The 18,125-nt window shown below is 41.3% G+C and overlaps 1 protein-coding gene across 1 annotated transcript in view; it reads right to left on the bottom strand.

Annotated features, from left to right (window-relative positions):
• The window catches only part of SYNPR (synaptoporin), a 287,678-nt gene that overhangs the window by 51,802 nt on the left and 217,751 nt on the right, over positions 1 to 18,125 (bottom strand). The window lies entirely within an intron of this gene.

The following is an 18,125-nucleotide window of genomic DNA, read 5'->3' as shown; positions in this document are numbered from 1 at the left end:
CCACAAAGATATTTATCCAATTTACTGAAAGTGCGTTATACTAGAAGGATCTTTTCAAATTTCCTCCCTCCTCCCGCAAGTTTGCATTTATATAGATAAACATTTCAAAGTACAAAGGAAGACTCCAAGGTGATAAAAAAGGAATGGATCAGTGGAAGCCAGGGCATGGCCTGGAGTAGGACTGAAAGAAGAAAAACTCTATGAAACCCGTGTAATGACTTGCAAAGAGGCACTGCCATTCTCAGTAAGCTGTGATTTATTAATTTTAGTTTCTTCAAATAGAATTTGAGTCATAGGGAACTCAGACTGCCCCTACATTGTCAAATTAAAATAGATAATGAGGTCATTATCTTATATTTCAGGGAAAATCTTTTTTTTTTCCCCTCTTGTTTGCCTTCCCTGGACTGTGGTGCTGTACTCAAGTGAGTTATGAAACAAACAAGTCCCAGAGGTTTTTTCTACACTTGAATGTCCAGACAACTGCCTATCTCTGTCCATTTTATTTTGTTAGTATGGAAATGCTTCACGAATAAACAACTTAAAGGGTGTGACTAAAAGATATTTATGGGGGCTTCCCTGGTGGTGCAGTGGTTGAGAGTCCGCCTGCCGATGCAGGGGACGTGGGTTCGTGCCCCGGTCTGGCAGGATCCCACATGCCGCGGAGCGGCTGGGCCCGTGAGCCATGGCCGCTGAGCCTGCACGTCTGGAGCCTGTGCTCCACAACGGGAGAGGCCACAACAGTGAGGCCCGCGTACCGCAAAAAAAAAAAAAAATAAAAGATATTTGTGACATTCAGAACACACACAGGTCGCATGGGAGAGGGCCACAGAAATCTATCTGAGCTGAAGTTTTGTTTAGAATTTAGGTCAAACTGATCTGACTCATTAACAGTCAAAACAGGCTATGTATAAAAATTCAGTCAATACAGAAATGATTAAAGGAGGAAAATGTAAGGTTCCTCATAATTTCATTCAGTATTAACAACTTAAAAAATAGAAATCAAACAGGTTCTTTAATCTGCCGTTTAGTACCTAATAATATGACCAGTAAATATCTTATTTTTAAGGAAGATTTAGCTTATTCTTAACAGTCATAAGATACCTACAGGATATATAAATTATATTGTGTAGAATGTTCTGTATTAGCACACGTTGCACAACGGTTTTCTTAATGATCCCCCAGTGGTGGAAATTTTGATTGTTTCTCATTTGTAACCATTAAAACAATGCCTTGAACGTATATTTTTGGATATCTGTATGATTGCTTTCTTTGGATAAATTTCTAGAAGCAGAGCTGCTGGGGAAAGGAGTATATTAGTCTGGGTTCTCCAGGGACTAATAGGATAGATATTTTAAGGGATTTAAGGAATTACTCACATGACTATGGGGGCTGGCAAGTCTGAAATGCACAGGGCAAGCCAGCAGGCTGGCGATCAGGTAAGAGTTGATGCTACCGACGAGAGTCCAAAAGCCTGGACAACTAGAATTTCTGCGTTGCAGTCCGAAGACACAATTCCTCTTTTCACAAGAAACCTCAAGTTTTGCTCAGCAGACCTTCAACTGATTGGATGGGGCCCACTCACATTAGGAGATAATATAATACATTGCATTTATTGTAGTGCTTGCATGCAATGGGCAATTACAGCTACTACTACTAGGTGAACTGCAAACAGTTTCCAATGCTCAAAATTCAAGGTGTTAAGTCTAATTACTAAAGTTGATTTTAAAAATCCAAATGCTTTCAAAAAGCAGAATTCCGAGACCTAGAAATATGACGTGTTCTATTACTATATTGCTCTGTCAAAAAGTCACCCTATCAAAGCACTTATTTGGTCATTTTCTGCTGCTGCCTGCTGTCATTTCATTCTTCACATAATAATGACCTCATTGAATGTTCAGGATAGGGAAACTAACAACCCTTGCTGGGTAGGAAATTCAATATATCTGCCAGATTATAATAAAATAAGAAGAAATCGTTTATACACATAGAACAAAATGCAATCTCCTTTAAACTACTGAAAAGCTATTGCCCTGTCAAGCGGCTATGGAATTGTAAACCTCCAATTCTTCGGTTGTTAATATTGAATATTACCACAAGTACACAAATGCTTTTTGGAAAAAAAAAAGCCTGAGGCACAAGGAAACACTGTTCATCTTAGTTAACTAAACACAGTTTGTTCAATGTATTTATCAGCTCAGCATGGAAAAAGTGCTCTTCGTTGTTAGCAGATACAACGTCACCCATGTTTCCGATGCTTTGCCAGTGTCAGGGGATGAATCATACTTTTTTCAAGTTGCATCTGGAACATGACAGGTAAGAATTCATTTTCTGCACAGCAACCAGAAATCTCTTAGAAACATAAATAGGAGCGTGTTAGTCCCCTGCAAAAAGCTCTCCCTCAAGCTTCCCCTCCCACTCAGGGCCATATCCAAAGCCCTCATCGTGGCCTACAAGGACCGACATCATCTGGGTCTTGCCCACTTCTTTGCTGTCATCGGGCCCACTTGCCACTTTCTCTTCCTGAACACAACTACCCTCACCCACTGGGGCCTCTGAGCTGGCCTCTATGTTGTCCACAGTCAGCTTCATCTCTTCATTCGGGTTTCAGTGCAAATGTCACCACCTCTGAGAGGCCTCCCGTGACCATCCAAAGTGCATGTCCCACCCCTAGTCATTATCTTTCACATTACCCCATTTCATTGCTTAATTTATCTTGTTGTTTGCTCTACTGTCTGTGTGAAATTTCCCTTCTTATTTGTGAAACTGTGTTTTGCCTGTCTCTCCCGCTAGGCGCTCTAAGTAGCATGAAAGCAGGGATCCAGTTTATTTTTGCTACCTCTCTGTGACTGAGCACCAGGGCAAATCTGGTTCCCAGTAAAGACCCCATATGTATTTGTTAAATTAAGAAGAAAGGAGGGATGCAGGGAAGGGATGCAGGGAAGAAGAAAGAGTAGAAAGAGAAGGGATAGATCTCATTAAATTCCTAAGAAGAGATATTTGTCTGGAAGCTGACCCTGCTTTTACCTTGCAGAAGAGTAGGAAGAGATGCCTCACCTGTTGTGTCAGAGGAAACCAAGACTCAGAGAGGTGCAGGCGCTGGATCAAAGTCACATACAGCAAGAATCACAACGCAAGCTCTCTGCTCCTAGATCGGGGGACCTTCCACTACGGTGAAATTCCTGTGAGGAAGAAACTCTCTGGTGGCCCAGAGAGGCCACACCTGGAGGCTCGAAGAGCCAGAGGACTAGAAGCCCCAAATGGAAGGCAACCTCGGGGGCCTGGGGGCCTGCTGGAGAAGCCCAACAAAGAGCCCGACCATCCAGGCCTTCTCAGGCATTCCCCATCGACCCTGAATGTCTGAGCCACACCTGTGCAGCTGGGTGCTGCCTTTGTCCCAGTCTGTCAGGACCAGGCTGCAGGATCACACACTTCCAGCCTATCCCCCACTCATTCATTTATTCATCCAGCCAAATCCTACATGGAAACACTGTGCCAGAGATTACGGATATCAGAGCAAACAGTATGGAGATGGTCTCTGCTCTCAGTCTTTGTTCTAAGAAGAGGCAGACAACTGAACAATCCATTTCAATAAATGGAGATGAGGGGTTTAAGTCCAGGGGTTTATAGGGGCCCTAAGCTAATCTAGGCAACCAGAGAAGGCTTCCTGGGGGAGGTGATGTTTAAGTGAAGCCTGGAGGGTGAAGAGGGTATAGTGGCTAGAGAGCTGGGGAAGGGCAGGCTCGAGGCCTAGAGGTGAGAAAGTGTGTACTTTGAGGTACTGTTTTCTTTCAGAAAATGGCAACAGGATTGCCATAGTCACTTCTATCATTAATGGTGATAATAGTAACAATAACAGCTAGCAGGTATAGATCCCTGCCTTTGTGCCAGCCACTGCACTCTGTGCTTTACATACCATATTTCCTTTACCAGGGACCTGAGAGGTATAATCATTATTATCCCTGTTGTACAGATGAGGAGACTGAGGCCGATCATAGTCCTAAAAGGAATGAGCTGGCTTCCATCCCCACCCGTTCTGGCCTAATACAACTGGTCTGTCCAGAGAGACTCTTCTTGCACAATGGAGCCTTCTTCACCTTGCCTCTCCCAGGCATATGTTATGCTTTCCAGCAGACAGGATGTCTCCTCAGCTATTCCCAGGGGTTCATCTGAGCCAGTTCCCTATTCACCTGTAGTGGGGAGGAGCTGGGGAAAATTTTCAGAATGGTTGATGCACGAGAAACTAGCTTGTTAAAAATTAATTGGCTGTGGTGGTGGCGGTGTGAAGAATTGGGCGATTGGGATTGACCTGTATACACTGATGTGTATAAAATGGATGACTAGTAAGAACCTGCTGTATAAAAAAATAAATAAAATAAAATTCAAAAAAAAATTAATTGGCTGAAAAACCAATCTGCCAAAGAATCAATTAACCTGAAACTGTCAAGGAGACTTTTACCACAGCCGTTTTGCCGCCATGTTTGAGGTTAAAGATGCTCCTCAACTGGAAGGCTGGTAAAGATGTAGGGGTGTGTGTGTGTGTGTGTGTGTGTGTGCGCGTGCGTGTGTGTGTGTGTTGGAGTGTGGTACAGGGCTTGGTCCAGTGCAGCTAATACATTGGAAATATTTTAGGAGGGAAAAATCTATCTTTCAGCAAAATGATTATTTGGGGAATTGGCTCAAGGGAAATGTCTTTCTTGCATATTTGGTTCTTGTGGGAATGAACAGAGACCCTCAGGGCCACCCCACACCATCCCTGGAAAAGAACTCTTAGGGAATGACTTGGTGCCTTTGAAGCTAACATCAAGAATGAGACTTTGTCCTTCACACTGCCCAGGGGAAGGCATGAGGTGGCTTCCTCCCATCGCCCATCCTAGTCTACATACATGTTTGTGGTCCCAGGCAGTCCTGTTCTATGTCCTGCTTAATCCCATCCTGCTTATCCAAGCCAGCCTCCTGAACTTCTGTCTCCAAATAACTCACCCCAATTTGGAGCAATCTTCCATGAAAGACCATTGTATACAATGTCTAGCAAGGATTCTACCAGAAAGACTTTGAATTTTTCAATGAGGCCAGTGATACCAAGCTATTCATTGAAGGGTCCAAAAAGTCTTCAAAAGGAAAACAGTATTTAGTCATTGGAAAGATTTCAAACAAAACAAAACCAAAAATGCTTCTCCTATGTTTTTTTCTTCTTGAGTCATAGAATGTTTAAATGGAAGAGAGCAGAAGCTAAATCCAACTTCTTCCCCTGATAGTTAGAAATCAAGGTCTAAACCATGTGAATATATGCTGCACATAAGTCTTGCAAGTAATTTCATGTTCAATATTTTTATTTAGCTCCCTGGAAATACTTAATGTTTCTGAAAATTGTAGATCAGAACTCTTCAAACTGTGGTTCAAAGACCCCTGAGGATATCTGAAACCCTTCCAGGGGGGTCATGAAATCAAAACTATTTTCACAATAATACTAAGATATTATTTGTCATTTTCAATCTCATTCTCTTGCAGGTATACGGTGGAGTTTTCCAGAAGGAAAACTGTTGTGGGACGTAGCCATTGTTCTGATGGCTAATAAAAACGTGTATTTGCATATTTTTATATTTTATACATTTCTTAGCTTTGATTTCTAACACGGTGATCTTCTAAATATTCATAGACATATTCTACACAAGTGAACAGTTCTTTGTGGTCTTCAATCATTTTTAAGAATGTAGAGGGGTCTTGGGACTTAATGTTTGAGAAGCGCTGCTCTAAATGAAGATTTTTTACTTTCCCCAAATTTTTCATTTTTCTTATGCGCGTTTTTGATATTCAGGTTATATGGGCATGCACGGCCTGATACTGAGTACCTATCATGTGCACATCATCACACTAAGCAATCATTTTTATTGTCATCAGCCAATGAGTGTGTAGAGTATGTATTAGTTCCCTGTCCTTGGCAAATACTGAATAAAGGGCTGTTGTATTGGAACTGTAGATGACACTACCTAGACATCCTTTATCCAGCTGACTGTGCACGCCTCACCTAGAGGGCATACACCTTTATCTCCGATTATGAGATGAAGATTTAGATGATAATAAACATAGAATTACATGCAATATTATATGTGCCTTACTCCACAACAAGGACCAGCTCTGTGTACTCTCCAATGAGGATATCTTGCTGAATTCATGCTCCTTATGTTACAGCTCCCTTCCGTCTTCCTCTCCCCCGTCCTTATCATGCACAGGCTCGTCTCTTTTTCTGCACTTTCCCACTTAAAGTACTACTCAAGTACATTTCCACAATGAAGCCTTTTCTGAGGATTACATGCCTCACTACTTTCCCCATCTTTGCGTTACCCGTGCTTCTGTTTTCTGCACTTAGCCCTTCATGAGTAAAGTGTTGTTTAGACCCCTGGAGTCTGACTACCCACGTTCAAACCTCCACCATTTAGTTGCTTTGTCGCCTTAGCAAATTTCTCAATTTCTTTGTCTGCAGAGGATGCTAATCCCAGTATCTACTTCTTCGGGTTGCTGCAAGGATTAAATGATATGATATACATAAAAAGCTTATTAGCACTGTGCCTGGTACAGAGTAAGTGCTCACTAAATACTATCATTATATCTGATGGAACGAATAGCTGTGTGCCATGTCGCAGACACAGGTGATGCCTTGTACTGTATTTCCTTGGCCTACCTGAGTGCAGGCAGCTGCTGGAGATGTTGATAAAGCTCCCATCTTATGCTCTCTTCTCTGTCTGAGGGCCTCCCTTGGCCCGAGGAAGCCTGTTCTGCTGCAGAGAAGGGCAGTTGGAAGTGTGTGCGGGGTTAACTCTCTTGAATGCAGCCTGTAAACACTTGGGGATAAAAGTCCCAGCCTCCCTGGCCCCTGGTCTTAGGGGCCTTGGGTGTGTTCCATACAATTTCTCAGAGGATGCCAGCAGGATCGGGTCCCAGTTGCCCATGGTGGTAACCTGCTCACTAATGCAAATTCTTTTGGCTTTTCTCCCTTCTCTGTCTCACTTTCTTCACTTTTTTGCTTGTGCCTCTTGGGATCACCTCACATAGGAGCTCCCTGTTCCCAAGTCTTTGTCACAAGGTCTGCCTTGTGGGGTACCCGAATTAAGACAGCTCCCAGCAGTTTCAACTGTTAGAGTCATTTCTCAGGGTACATTTACGTAAGGCAGGGATCTCACCCTTTTTCTTTTAATTGAGATGTAATTGACATACAACCTTGTATTATTTTTAGGTATACAACATAATGATTTATGTATATATTGCGAAATTATTACCATAATAAGTTTAGTTAACATCCATGACCACATATAGTCACAATTTTTTTTCTTGTGATGAAAACTTTTATGATCTTAGCAACGTTCAAATACAGAATACGGTATTGTTAACTACAGTCAGCATGCTGTACATTATACCCCCAGGTAATACTTATTCATCTTATAGTTGGAAGTTTGCACCTTTTGACTGACTTCACCCATTTTCCCCATCCCGAACCCCTTGCCTCTGTATGGCTTGACATGTTTTGTGGACCTACACCCAAGAACTCCTTGCTGAGTGACTGATATATTTTGAGAAAATTTTTAGTATTTAGATTCAAGACAAGGAAGTCCTATGATAGTTCTCATCACAGCTGATGAGCTTAATTTTCTCTTTGTATTCCTGTTAGGTTCAAGTTTGGAATACAAAGTTATGAAAGCTTGACCCCTTTTTGGAAAATTTCACCTAGGAACTGTAAATTCTGAAAATGAGCCATAAACAGCGTATATTTATAAAAATAACTTCACACTTCGTTCGGTGGATTTTTCTTTGTTGAGGAATCGCCCATCTACTGAGTGACTAATACTAACATACAACGATGCCAAAACATACACTACAAGCTACAGAGTTGTATATTTTTTTAAGTAATGGAAAACCTTCAAACTATGGAACTGAAGAATAGATGTCCTGGTGTAGAGGTGGAAACAGAAACGGGGAAAAGAGAAAAGGCCTTTGTTTCCTTCTACTAAACAATGGCTGGAATAAATTAGGAGTCTGGTCAGGTGAGGTTCATTCTTTCCAGTAAAGTAGTTAGGCTCATGTTTGTTTCATTTATGGCTTACAGATGACCTGCCATTTTCAGAAATGTTTTGGTAACTGTAGATTATATAAACAATAAATAATGTTTAAAAAAGTGAAAAATAGAAAGAAAGGTATACTAATAGTGTGTAAGATTAGTACTGAAGACTGTATGGGTAAACTATTGCCATGGTAAGTCTGCATAATAAATCATGCCCAAACTCAGAGGCTTATAACAACCTCTGCCTTTGTGTCCCTAGGTTGGCTGGAGTAGCTCTGCTTGGTGTATTCATGTTAATTCTGGTGCTCAGGATGAAGGGGGGCACAACCACCTGGAGACCTTTTCTTGCTGATGGAAGAGGCACAGGAAGGTAAGCAGCAATACGCCATGCCTGTTAAGGTCTCATCTGGAAAATGACATACCATTCTGCCCACCTTCCATTGGCCAAAGCAAGTCACCTGCCAAACTCCACATCAACGGGTAGGGAAATATAATCTGTCTCTATGTGACCATGGCGACAAAAGGTGGCTTTGCAAAAACTAGTTTGGGGAAGTGGATAAAGAATTGTGACCAATAAGTCTGTCTGCCACGGGGAATAATATTAATGATCACACTGCTTTCTAATGTTCATTATGTCCCAGTCGCCCTGTTCTCCTTCAGTTTACCAAACATCTTATCACATTTACCTTAATTATTCTCTCTGCCTGAAATTATTTCCCCTTACATTTCTTCCACTTCTATAATGTAAACTCCATGAAGGCAATTTTTTGAGGGTCTGTTTTGCTCATGGATGGTGACTTCTCATCTCTCAGATGCCACCAGCTGCTTATATATTGGGATTTGAGTCCAAAAGTCTTATTGATCAAAATTCATTGTGTATTCTTTTTTTTTTTTCTTTTTTTTGCGGTACGCGGGCCTCTCACCAATGTGGCCTCTCCCGCTGCGGAGCACAGGCTCTGGACGTGCAGGCTCAGCGGCCATGGCTCATAGGCCCAGCCGCTCCGCGGCATGTGGGATCTTCCTGGAGCGGGGCACGAACCCGTGTCCCCTGCATCGGCAGGCGGCCTCTCAACCACTGTGCCACCAGGGAAGCCCCATTGTATATTCTTAATCCATTTGTCTATGTGATAACTTTGTTCAGATGTTTCAACCCACAATGTGCCTAAGTAGCAGAGCATTGAGATATTGTTTTAGAAGGACAGTAATCTGGATAAAATTTATTCACCAGAGGCTCTATTTCCCACCACAAGAGACTTAAGATTCAAAGCTTAAAATATCTTGGGCTTATTGACAACCAAGACTAAATTCTCCAGTGAAATGTTTTAGGATCCTACAACATAGCTGGTTAATTGTACAAGAGTATTCCATGAAGTAGAAAAAATTACTTGTTCATCCTAGGGAGCTCAGCTTATCCTGAGACATGTAAGGACTGAGTTAGCGTCTCACATTTAGAAGGCCAGTATTTATTTACTGTAGCATTGATTTCCACAGGTAATCTGAATTTATCACACAGAAGTATTTAAGGTTTAAGTCCAAGACACTTTCTGAGATCAGACAATATCCTGATATCATAGAATCCTTCAACGCGGAAACATTATATTTTCTATCTTTAAGCATTCATTCATTTATTCAATCAGTAAACATTTCTAAGTACCCATTATGTGCCAGACATCGTACCATACCTCAAAACACAAAGACAATGCCTCAAGGAGCTTATACACTAGTGGGAACACAGACACTTAAACAGATAATTACCATGGAATATGATCTTTGCTGGAAAGAAGACGTGTATAACGTTCACTGGAACCTTCAGATAAAAGCAGCTCAAGGTTGAACTAGGGATTCAGGGAGATTTCCTAGTAGAGATGAAATCTAAGCCAACTCATGAAAGAGAAATAGAACATTTACATGGCAGGAAAGGGGTTAGAATGGGGAAAGGAAAGTGAGAAGAAGTTTGTAGACGAACGGTAAGGTGAGTGGATAGGTATAGAAATGTATGAAAATAGCACGTCTCGGGAACGACAAGTCACTCCACAAACTTACCATCACACAGGGATGATGACTGACCATGATTTTTAGGGTTAAGCAACAGCTTTATTGAAATATAATTAACCATAATATAATACCACAAAATTCACCTGTTTAAAGTGTGCAATTCAGTGTTTTTTTGTATATTTATAGAGTTTAGTACAGTCACAGAGCAACTTACACCGCTGTCTAATTTTGGAACATTTTCATCACCCCCAAAGAAGTCTCCTATCCATTAGTAGTCATACTCCATTCTCCCATTCCTTACCCCTGGAAACTACTAATATACTCTGTTTCCATAAATTTGCATATTCTAGATATTTCATATAAATAGCATCATACAATATGTAGCATTTTGTGACTGGGTTTTTTACTTAGCATATATATATATATATATATATATATATATATATATATATTTTTTTTTTTTTTGGCTGTGCCACGCTGCATGCAGGATCTTACTTTCCCGACCAGGGATCGAACCTGTGCCCCCTGCAGTGGAAGCACAGAGTCTTGATCACTGTACTGCCAGGGAAGTCCCACTTAGCATAATGTTTTCAAAGTTCATCCATGTTGTTGAACATTCCTTTTATATTGCTGAATAATATTCCGTTGTATGGATATACCACATCTTGCTTATCCATTCATTAGCTGATGGACATTTGGGTTGTTTCTACTTTTGGACTGTTAAAAATAATGCTGCTAGGAACATCCTTGCACAGATTTTTGTTTGGATGTATGCTTTCACTTCTCTTAGGTATACACTGAGGAGCGGAATTGTTGGATCATATGATTTTACATAAACATACTCTTATGTTTAACATGTAAGTTAAACATATGAGTATGTTTATGTAAAATCATATGATTTAACAACCTTGGGCAAGTTACATAATTTCTCTGACTCATATTTTCCTAATACTGAGAAACTGTCAAACCATTTTCCAAGGTGGCTGTACCACTTACAATCCCACTAGCAATGTAGGAAAATCCAATTTTTCCTCATCGTTGTCAATACTTGTTATTATCTGTCTTTTTAATTTTAGACATTTTAGTGGGGTTTGATTTGCATTTTCCTAATGACTAGTGATGTTGAGCGTACTTTCATGTGCTTATTGGATATCTGTATGTCTTCTTTGGATAAATGTTTATTCAAATCCTTGTCCATTTAAAAACTGAATTGCCTGTTTATTGCCAATTGTTAGAGTTCTTTATATATTCTGGATTCAAGTCCCTTTTTCAGTTTATGACCTGCAAGATTTTTCTCCCATTCTGTGGGTTGTCTTTTCAAGGTTTATGCCTTCTTGGCCAACGTACTAAATTGCTTAGGACAGGACTGAGAACATAAGGGTGTCAAACCTTGCTGGTCTCTGCCTAATATGTCTGGGGCCTGGTGTTTGCATCATTCTAGTCAGTGGGACCAAGAGACAACTGACCGTGGTCTGAATTGGGGCCAATGTGTTTCTCAGCAGTCTTTAAATATGGTTTAAAATTAACTACCACTTCCAAGTAGCCACGTGGGCTTCTTTTCTTCAAATGGGAACAGCGGCTACACCAAGCCTGCAACTCGTTTTCAGCTGCCTTGAAAACAGATATTCCTTTCACATCCTTTTATTTCCACATCTTCCTTTCTTCTGCCCACATAACATGGCCAACGTTCTTCTCCATTTTAACAGAGAAAGGATGCTCTGAATAAATCTGGGATGGACAATTGGTCTGACAGAACGGGCTTGAAAAACTTATTACTGTTCCCGGTCACACTGGCAGGGGTTTTGCGTGAAATGCTCCTTTCATGCTGCTAACCTTGAAGACATTAGGAGGCAGTGTTATTTGGCTGTTGTGTACCTAGGTGACAACGAATTCGTCTATCTAGCCAGAGAGTATATAACTGAAAGACAGAAAGCCACTTCTTCTTTCAAAAAGTTCCCATTTTGGGCTTCCCTGGTGGCGCAGCGGTTGAGAGTCCGCCTGCCGATGCAGGGAACGCGGGTTCGTGCGCCGGTCCGGGAAGATCCCACATGCCGTGGAGCAGTTGGGCCCGTGAGCCATGGCCGCTGAGCCTGTGCGTCCGGAGCCTGTGCTCCGCAACGGGAGAGGCCACAACAGTGAGAGGCCCACATACCAAAAAAAAAAAAAAAAGTTCCCATTTTTCCAAGATTTAATTTTTAAATTTAATTAAAATTTATTTTAATTAAATAAATAAATAAATTTTAAATTTAATTTTCCAATTAAATTTGATAAAATAAGTAGCCCAGTGCCGCCTTTCACCTACCTACAAAATTCACATTGTGGACAGTGTTTACATTAGTCTTCTATTGGACAAGAGCAAAGGGAAAAAATGGAAGGCCACTGCTTCTTACCGAGTTTAGGAAGAAAGACTTTGTACGTCATTATTTTATTGAACTCTGCTGTGTGAACACATTAGGGATGGTGCTTCTGGGTCTCACACTCCCAGAAGCTCCTTGGGAACGACATAACATTCCTATGGAAGTCGGCATAAAAGAGGAAAGAAGGCTTCAGTGGGAATTCTAATGCTACCCTGATTTCCCCAGCCTCAGTGTCCTGAATTTCCAGCTTAGTTCAGTGACCAATGGGATGTCCTGACGATCTTTCATACTTGGGAAGGGGTGTAGATAGAGAAGGCAGAGGTCTTCAGCGCTATGGTCCTTCATTTTTTCCCAGTGGGAAAAAGTCATTTCTGAAGTTTATCCTATAGGGCAGAGGAGATTTCTGGGGCCCAAAGGGGGCATACATATTTGCTGTTATGCGTTGAATTGAGTCCTCCATAAAAGATATGCTGAATTCTTAATTCCCAGTACCTCAGACTGTGACCTTATTTGGAAATAGGGTCACTGCAGATGTAATTAATTAAAATGATGCCATGCTGGAGTAGGATGGGCCCCTGATCCAATATGATTCGTACCCTTACAAGAAGATGGCCTCGTGAAGACAGAGACATAGGGAGAACGCCATGTGACGACTAAGCCAGGAAATGCCAAGGACTGCCAGCAAACCTCCAGGATCCAGGAAGAGGCCAGGAATGGTTCCCCTGCAGGTTTCAGAGGGAGCCTGGCCCTGTTGACACTTTGGTCTCAGACTTCTAGACTTCAGAACTATGAGATAATAAATATCTGTTGTTTTAAGCCATGCAGTTTGTGGTACTTTGTTACAGCAGCTCTGGGAAACTCATACATTTGCTTAAAACTCTCCTAGATTGTATTTTCTTGATACCTGAGACTCAGACATCCAGGTCAGTGGTCCACTTTATACATACCTCCTTCTCCAAACCGTGTCTTTTGTTCTACGCCCCCTGAGCATCTCCTAAGTTTCCCATATGCTTTCCCACTTCTGGGAGTGTGCTGCCTTCCTGGCACAGCCAGAACCCAGGACGCCGGGTCTGCTCAAAGTCTACTCATCATTCAAAGTCAGTTCAAAGGGAAAACTCCCCCATCAATCCTGAGTGAGCAAGAGTAACACTGCCCTCCAAAGTGGACTGTTTGTACCAGCACTCTGCTGGCCATTCAGCTAGCTGACTGCATGTCTAGGTTCCCTCCATATATTATAACTCTTTAAAAAGTTGAGACTGTTCACTTCCTTTTGTATCTCTGAGATGCTTGCTTCTCAAAGTACAGTCCTCAAACTAGGAGAATAAGTTCAGAGAATCTCGGTCCCCATCCCAGACCCAAATCAGGATGTGCATTGTAACAAGCTCCTGTGAGATTGCATAGATAGTAAAATTTGAGAAGCAGCCCCTAGAGGACCTTGGCATACCAGCGACTATTTACTCAATGTATCCTTTGCATCTGCTACTTAGCTGAGTGTTTTTACTGATATTATTCCAAATTAGACAAGTCTATTAGCAATTCAAGGTACGTATTTATTACCCCATTACACAGATGAGAAGATTGGAGGGAAGCTAGATTGGAAACTGCAGGGAATATTCCCACCTCTCTTCCCAGTTCAACACAACTCCCACGACTTGGCCTACCTAGTGGTTTTTCAGGCAACAATCGTAGCTGTGCAGGGAGTTGGAATCTCAGGGGGAAATCTGAGCATCTGTTGTCGACATAGGCCTCTTTTTGCTAGTTTAACACTTAGCTGATGAACCCATGTCTCTCCAGATACTCCATCAAAAAAGGGTTCCATGGAAACACTCACTTTGGGAAATGCTGCAAATTACACAGCCTTCTTGAAGATTAATAGTGTAGAGCCACCTATTAAGGCTTCATTCTGTGACCTCGGTAAATATACCTACTTAGCTTGGTTTAACTCAGTTTTCCGTAAAGTTTATTTGACTCCAAATTCAGGTTGTGTAACAGCCATTAACATTCTGTGAAGGGCGCTTTGGTTTAAAATGAGATGTTAATGACAAAGGGAGATTAACAGAGAGGTTCAATTCATGGGTTGCTTTTTAATTGAGAGAGAAACAGACACACACAGAGAGAAAGACAGAGACAGAGAGAGAAAGGGAGATTTCTCTCCCGTAGTATTCTTCGAAGTGGAAGTTTTCTCAAAATGAGGTATTAGCATGTGGGAAGAGCTAGGAACCAGCAGGAGCTCCTGAACCACTAGGAAGAACGGTTCATTTCTCTATGCATTATTTAATATAACGTCCTCCCTAGAATCTTCTGTTCCATGCTGTAACTCAAGACAAAGGCCTTGGATAAAATTAAGTAGGATGCTAACTCTGAAGCACAATGGGAAGATAAAGTGCCAGATTAAATCATACTAAGTTTTAAAAATGATCACCAAGGTCATGGGCTTGACACATGGGGGGCGTGGTATGGCAAAGGAGCAGGAAAAAGCCATGCAAAAGACATTAATTACCCATCAGGGGGTTGCTGGGGAGAGGGAGCAGGAAGCCTTATGCATTTGGCTACCAGAGGACATCTCTTTTCAAGGATTCTTTTCCTCTTGAGAGGAAGGGCTTCATTAAGAGGCTTTTTGCTCGGGGTGGACTCCGGGTAGTTCCAAGGGTAGATTTATCTGTATTCCTGGCACTGATGAAGAGCAGCTCCTGGTCCACAGAGCTTCTCAGGGTTCTGGCAAGTAATGCCCCCATTCTCTGGAGTTTTTTTTTTTTATCAAGGACAGGCATCCCTTTAATGCAAATCTAGGGCAGTGGTTGATCACTGCCTGTGCAATAACAATGGAAATGACAGGATGGGGTTTCCCAGGTATTTTCTTTTCAGAAATAAAGAGTGGATTTGAGGTTGTTATTTGGAAGTAGAGATGTCTTCCTGAAGCTCCTCTCTGTGAGGACGTGGACACAATCGCCTGAAATGCCTTTTGGGTGATGCATCTGCCATCAGTTATACAAAGAGACATGAAAGCAGGCAGATTGCAAGTGCTACATGGGTTTTCCACTGAAGTCCATAGATATTTTTTTTCCCATTTAAAAAAATATTCCTTTATTCAAATAGTTTTTCAGGTTGTATCACATCTGGCCAGGGTTTGTGAATACAGAGGATGGGCATCACCTAGAAGCCACACTGAAACTGAAAAATGCAGATCATCACAGAGGAATATAAAGATTCTCAGGCTGTTGCCTAGCAGTGGAAACAACTTTGATCCCCATCACCTTTTCTGTGAGAAGGGCTTCTTCTATAAAATAGAAAATTTAATAACTTACAGACTTTTACCTCTTTACCCAAGCTCTTCCTCCTGGAAACATTAACAATTAATGATTTTTTATTTTTTACTTTTATTTTTAAAAGAAAATAGCTTTTTATGGGGTTTGTGAATATCCTTAAGGAGATTTTTTTTTTTTTTTTTAACTTGTGAGATGAAGCAGGATTTGTGGTTTTAAAGTAGTATCTTATTTGGGGTAAGATTTCAATTTTAGTTTGTTTTCCAGATTTTTCTTACAAGTTTTTTTTTTTCTTTTTCTTTTTAAAAAGGGGCATCCTTGGGCTTCCCTGGTGGCGCAGCGGTTGAGAGTCTGCCTGCCGATGCTGGGGACGCGGGTTCTTGCCCCAGTCCGGGAGGATCCCACATGCCGCGGAGTGGCTGGGCCCGTGAGCCATGGCTGCTGAGCCTGCGCGTCCGGAGCCTGTGCTCCGCAATGGGAGACGCCGCAACAGTGAGGCCCGTGTACCGCAAAACAAAAAAAAAAAAAAAAGGGGGCATCCTTGAACCCTCTTAAGTTCTAAGCAAAATTTTATGTTTCTGTTCATTTTTCTGGGGAGAAGGTCCAGTTTCTTCATGACCCACAACAATTTAAAATATACTGCCTTAGAGTGTAGAGATTATAAGTAAGAATCCATCAATTATTACTGTTATAAAGAAGGTTAAGGTCAATGTGGTACAGAACTTTCAGGACAAAATAGAAAAATCTGTTTTAACTTTTACATAATTGCCACCATTTAATACCATAAGAACAGTGGTCATATTAATCAGGGATAATAAAGCTGAAACTCTTAGGAAAACTGCTTTATAATGACAGAGCATATTCAGAGTTATTTTAACTGGGATTCTTGGTCTTTATGTCAATTATTATGAGACTAAACTTTGAGCAGTTCTACTTTGATTGTTTCTAGAATTTATAAGTTGCCCAAATAGCATGCTCTTAGTTTGATTTACCTTCCAAACCCCATTTTTACCTTATATTTAACAGTTCTTTTCAACTCAGATTGCAAGGGATGGGAACTAAGTTTTAAAAACCACTTATAGTGGGGCTTCCCTGGTGGCGTAGTGGCTGAGAATCTGCCTGCTAATGCAGGGGACACGGGTTCGAGCCCTGATCTGGGAGGATCTCACATGCCGCGGAGTAACTAGGCCCGTGAGCCACAACTACTGAGCCTGTACGTCTGGAGTCTGTGCTCCGCAACAAGAGAGGACGCAATAGTGAGAGGCCCGCGCACTGCGATGAAGAGTGGCCCCCGTTTGCCACAACTAGAGAAAGCCCTCGCACAGAAACAAAGACTCAACACAGCAAAAATAAATAAATTAATAAACTCCTACCCCCAACATCTTCTTAAAAAAAAAAAAAACACTTATAATTCAGAACATTTTCTTTTATTCCCAGTGATTTGGGAACTCAAAACCTTGGCTGTCTCTTTCCCTATGACTGACTGCTGTAACCCACACTGAGAGATGCTGGTACCATGCTTATTTTGACAGAATGTGTTCAGTTTCTCTTTGCCCTCCGAATCACATCCTAACTTTACCCAGCAGTAAGTAGTAATATCCTTTAAGGAAGAGTCTGCTTTTCTTTCCAAGGGCACGAGGCCCCTCATATTTTCTTACCCAATCATGAAGAACAGATTTATAGTTACTGGTATGAAATCTTGTTTTCTTTTTTACCAGTCTACAGCATGGACTCTCTAAACTGGTAAATACTACTTTTTTGGTAGGAAAAGTCTGCCAAGAGGATAGCTGAACTCAGCCATGTTCAGCTACCCAAAACATAATTGGAAAGAGGAAATTACTGTACTGGATATATTCCCTCTCGGACATAATAATGATGAAACAATAGGGTTTATTAACAGGCTCAGTTCAAATGCTTAGCTTTAAGCACAACGAATATAATTTTGAGTTTCACTCTACCTACTGAAAACACCCAAACGAGCATTCCAGGTTGGCAACATTTATTCTGCAATTTAAATTCAGAAAGTCAGAATTTCATTGTGTATTAAAATCCATCGCCGTTTCTACTTCTGCTGAAGATTTTCATTGGTTCAGCTTCCGATCTTCACCTCATGAGGACTCAGTCACAAAAGGCACAAGGCTAAAAATATTCACTTTACTTATCCTGTTGGGTCCACTTGCTCCAAAGGATTGATTATACAGCAGTGCACAGAAATAAAGACTATGGAAACCCTTCTGCAGCTTATAAGTTAATCACTATCCTTTATATTTTTTGTACATGAGGAAAGGTACAAACTTGATACCCACAATACTGTTTGCTTGTCATTTCTAGTCTGCAAAGTAAAGTTTGGGTTGAAAATCCACAGTCCAAAGAAACCTCCCCCGCCAAAGCCATTCCCTCCAAAGAGGGAGGTAATGGTCAGGTCTGATAACAAGGAAGAGTTCTGAGCCTGTAGAG

This window comes from Grampus griseus (assembly GCF_964374135.1).
Source record: "Grampus griseus genome assembly, chromosome: 10".
NCBI lineage: Eukaryota > Metazoa > Chordata > Mammalia > Artiodactyla > Delphinidae > Grampus > Grampus griseus.
The sequence above is the reverse complement of the archived record's forward strand: the minus strand, read 5'-3'. Positions and strand labels throughout refer to the sequence as shown.